Source organism: Sinocyclocheilus grahami, unplaced genomic scaffold (genome assembly GCF_001515645.1).
Source record: "Sinocyclocheilus grahami isolate Dianchi unplaced genomic scaffold, SAMN03320097.WGS_v1.1 scaffold222.1, whole genome shotgun sequence".
NCBI classification, from domain to species: Eukaryota; Metazoa; Chordata; class Actinopteri; order Cypriniformes; family Cyprinidae; genus Sinocyclocheilus; species Sinocyclocheilus grahami.
Genome location: NW_015505401.1, coordinates 161,451 through 166,827, shown reverse-complemented (window position 1 = coordinate 166,827; position 5,377 = coordinate 161,451).

Sequence of the window (5,377 nt, the reverse complement as noted above, 5' to 3'; positions counted from 1 at the left end):
GGTTGCCAGTTGGTGGAAAACAGCATATTGCAACAATGAAAGGCAGCGAACGAACTGGTTCAGAGATCGCACATTCTACCCGACCTAAAAAGCCTCAACATCAATTTAAATAGCTGTACGATCAGAGGCATATTAAAACGTGAGTATTGTCAATTGCGTTCGTTCCTGTTGCGTGTACTCAATCTGACAACCCGTGAGGCAGGAGAAACAATTTTTTTAATTTGGACTGCAGTACCCATTTCAACCACTAGCCAATATTAGGTGTCAATATTACAGTACATTGCACCTTTAAATTCAGTTTTACTGTATTCAGTTGATTGTGAGATTGAAATCTCCACCAACCCCTCTCTACCTCCTGCCCCTATAAAAGACCCCAAATAACTGCCTCTCCTTCCTCCTTTATTACCCCCTGGGGCAATAAAAGGCAGCTGTCTCTCTCCTTTCGAAAACCACCCGCACATTTGCACACATATGAAACCAAACATGCACATTCTTTCGAACCTTCACATGCACCATCAAACACTTTGGCCACTGTGAGCACAGACCATAAAACCGCACGCATACACACACACACACACACACACACACATGCCAGTGCCCACAGCTACTAATGGGTCCTAATGTGGCAGAAACACTTGCATATTTGGTCATTAACTTCAAAGGAACACTAGCAGATAGTCTAACAACTCATAAACACACACACACATATGCTGATTTTGACCAGCTATGTGCAAGGCAGGTAAATCTGGAATTGCAATCTCTTCCCAACATCTATTCTGCTTGCTTTGGATTTGCCTGGCAGGCAATTTGACAAGCAGATAAGCATTTATGCAGCAGACTGCCTTGACCTTTTTAACAAACCCACGCTCCTTCTCACTCTCTTTTCTCACTCAGACACACTGGTAGGTTCACGTCTTATTTTAGTATTTCTGCCAGCTGGCTGTAACTAGAATAACTTGTCTGTCCCTCTCCACCCCTCCGATGATCACATTTAAAATTATGGTTTTATCTACAAAAAGTAAATTAAATATAAACAAAATATGTTTTGTGTGAAAATTTTACAACTGTGGTGTTATTTCAACCACACTGAACACTTTTGCCCTTAGTAATGTTTTGTTTTTTAATATTATATTATTAGGCTATATTATTTTATATTGTTAAAGCAAAAAATAAAAGTTTAATATATCATTTCAACCACCGTTTTCACCACATAACAGAGAATGAAAATTACATTTATTTGATTAAAAGCAGTATTTCTTTTTTTTACATAATATTATTTTTTTATATCATATCACAATTTAAAAAAAAATTAAAACAGTTTTCTAATGTAATATATTTAAAAATGTTACTATTCCAGTGATGGCAAAGCTGAATTTTCCAGTCTTTAGTGTCACATGATCCTTCAGAAATAATTTTAATATGCTGATTTGGAGCTCAAGATACGCTTCTTATTACTATGCTGAAAAACGATTTCTGCTTAATATTTTTTGTGGAAACCAAGATGCATTTTATTTCAGGATTCTTTGATGAATAGTCTTTTTGATCAATCAATTCATTTCTTAAAAAAAGATAGATAGATAGATACAGTGGGGGAAAAAAGTATTTAGTCAGCCACCAATTGTGCAAGTTCTCCCACTTAAAAAGATGAGAGAGGCCTTATTCCATTCCACAAAAAAATTCCTAAGACCCACTAGTTTCCCTTACCAACACTGATGTTGTTAGTAACAACCCTTTAAGACTGACTCTAATTTCTTATCTCACATTTTATGGAAGAAAGATTTGTAGCTGTAAATAATTTTGTGCGTGGCATAGACAAATCACTCATGGGATGGGCTGGCTGTCATACAAAGGCAGATCTTAATCTTCGTTACTGAAAGATAACAGATATATCAGATCCATGTTAAATCTGACAGCACAGTGTGATTTGGGATCAGATTTACGCATGTAAATATACGGACAGTCAGAATTCTTTCTGACCCTGCATAGACAGCAAGGGAACTACCACGTTCAAGGCCCAGAAAGGTGGTGAGGACATTGTTAAAATAGTCGATGTGGCATTAGTGGTTCAACCGTAATTTTATGTAGCTATACTTTTTGTGCTGTCTATGCAGGGTTTTTGGGTGAACTATCCCTTCAAGATGACAGTTAGTTAGCAAGTTAGCAAAACCACACATGAAAACATGCAACACACACCAAGTTGTGTTCAAACAGTTGTGCAAATTCACGGGTGTGAATTCCTTAGAATGCAGTTATCACATTCATAAATAACCAAACTTTATGGAAACTTAACCATATTAAGCACTCAAATACAGGACAGACTGCTGCTATGTAAACAAGGCTTCTCTCTCTCTCTCTCTCTCTCTCTCTCTCGCTCTCTGTTTCTTTCTTTTTTCCTCACATGCACATCCACCCATTATCACTCACATACTGCACTGAATGGAGTCCCAATTTACAGATTTCATGCAATGCTGTATTGTACCATATCTGTGGGAAGCCATATTGCTAGTAACAGCAGGCAGCTGCTGGGGTCAGGTGACTGCTGAGTTTTGATTAGTTCAGAGAACTGAGGCAGAAGACAAGAAACGGTCAAAACGCAGTTTCCCAACATCTGTCCCTTTGTTACAGTATGTTTTGGCCTCAATGCTCACTCTTTAATGGGAAAAGAGTGTGTACTTGGAGATGATGTGAACACCCTGTTTAATTTTTTTTTTATTACAGTGTGAGTCAGAAGGAAAATCCTGCTAGTCCAGTTAATAACATTTGATTTGAATTGTAGCTTTTGCATGTACATGACTAGTGCTTGTGTCTGTGGTGACATCATTTGTGTTTAAGACCAGATTCCGCTGCCAAAAATATGACAGTTTTCCAATTATGACCTTTTACCGCAATTATCTTTTTATTTAAAGAACATATTTCACATTTAGCACAAGCTGTTTGCATAAACTTGTGCATAATCATTCTGTATGACAGACAGTGTGTGTGAGAGAGACGTTAATAACAGGGAGAATTTTAATTCCTTTCCACTCCCCCATAACTGTTACCTATATGACATTTCTTAACGTGACAAGCGGTGCACGACCCCCACAGGAGAATTACACAATTTTCTGTGGTTACAAATATTTAGATTTGTTGTGAAACTTAAAGCCCTATGTAATGCTCAGTGTAAAAGGTCAACAAACAACGTTTGCTAATCAAGAAATATGTTCAGAAGGAAGTCATCACCTGTAACATTGCACCGGTGGGCTCGGATAGGAAACGAATCGGGAAATTAAATTGCGCCACCTTGAGGATCCTTGCTGAAATGTCAGAAGAAATTACGTGTTTCAAAGTGATTTACTCTGTCGTCCTCTGTTGGATGAATATTGCAGGTGCATGACTGAAATTCACTCCATAGGCCTCTACAGTCAACATCCAAAGGCAAACATTGCACATTATGGTTGGAAATAACAGAGTTTTAAAATCTTTGGCATGAAATGAAATATTTAATCAGAGTTGTTATTCAATAACTACACTCAGTATACTTTGTTTACCAAGGCGACAACATTGTCAGTGAAGAGCATACTTAGATTTAAAATATGCCACCTGATTTGTGAAGAAAAATCAAGGTTTTCAAAAATCAAGGTCAGATTTTGTTGTTCATTGTTTTCATAGCTTAACTTTTGTCATGAATGCAAAAAAGTAAAAAATATTAAAGATATATTTCATCAAAAATGTTAACTAATTTAATTTAATTTAACTCACTCTCATGATATTTATTCATATTAATCTCATGATTGATGGTAGAAAACAAATAGTTTTGGTTCCTGTTGACTTCTGTAGTATTTTTATTTATTTTATTTTATTTTAATTTTAATTTTAATTTTTTTCCCAGTGGGAACTGTAACTGTTTAGTCACAAACAAAATATCAAAATATCTTCTTTTGTGTTCTGCGAAAAAAAAGGGAAGGTCATACTGGTTTGAAACATTATTAGGGTGAGTAAACACACACACGCACACACAGATACGTATATACGGTACGTATACATATATATATATACACGTACCATATATACGTATCTGTGTGTGTGTGTGTGTGTGTGTGTGTGTGTGTGTGTGTTTACTCACCCTAATATTGTTTCAAACCAGTATGACCTTCCCTTTTATATATATAAAATAAATAAAATGATATATACATAAAATAAAATGCTGTTCCAAACGTTTTTAAACAGAATGTCCATCTCCTTCACAAAATGTTATCAAACATAATAAATAATTTGAGATGTGGTGAAATGACAGTGTGACGGAAATTTGGGGATGGAGAAGAATGAACAGGCAAATACATTCATAACCATTTAATAAGTGAAACAGAAATAAGATATAGGTTAATTGTTGTGTTTTTCAAAGCTCTACTCCAGTAAAACTAAATGAGTTTTCTGGGTTGTGGTGAACCCAGACATGACCCAAGGCTCTACAGTGTTTTGACAAAATCTAATCATAACAAAGCTGATAATATCTGTGGCATGACTGTGGCGAGAGGAAAAAAATCAACCAAATCTTGCTTTTTTAAAGAGAAGGTCAGCCTGCATTTCATGTTTATGATGATCTGTAAGACTGAGCTCTTTATTATAACTTATGACAAATTGATGCATTAGATAAGAGTCAAAAACAAAGACAACACGATTCTGTCATAAAAATAAAAGGTTTATTTATAGGGAAAAGCAAACTAATAGGTCTCCGCTATCGCTACCAGAATCTGCATGGAGTTGCCAAATCCATAATATATTTATTATTAGAATCACTCCGGTTGGAAATTGTAATACTTTTTTCTTTTCCCCTCAAATCTTTCCAACAAAACCGCATCTGATGTACTAACTTCGTGTAAAATGAGAGTAAAATAGAGTTTCACACACACACACACACACACTGTAGAAGATTTTCAGCGATCTTAATTCAACATAATACATATAATTATGCCTATAGATAAGAAGACATTATTCTACTATTATTATTTAAAGAGACTGCGTAGTAACTGTGGGTTAAAAGCTGCAGTGAAAGAACTGAGTGAACTATTTCTAAACTTGAAGACCCTGCACATATGGAAAGAATCTGTTCAGGACCTAGAAATATGACAGCTATTGATCATTCTACATATGGTAAGAAACACCTGTCTAAAAATACAACAATACATATTTGGAATTATGGAATTATGTAACCAGCTCCAGGCATATCTGTGTAGAAAAGACATTCTGGAGTTACCTTTGCAAACCGTAACTCGGCTTTGTTGTTTGATTAATAAAGTCTACTGGCTTCAAAACCTCTTTAGCCATTTATTTTGAATAAGGAAAATTCTACAACAACACACACACAGAAAGAGAGAGAGAGAGAGGGAGAGAGAGA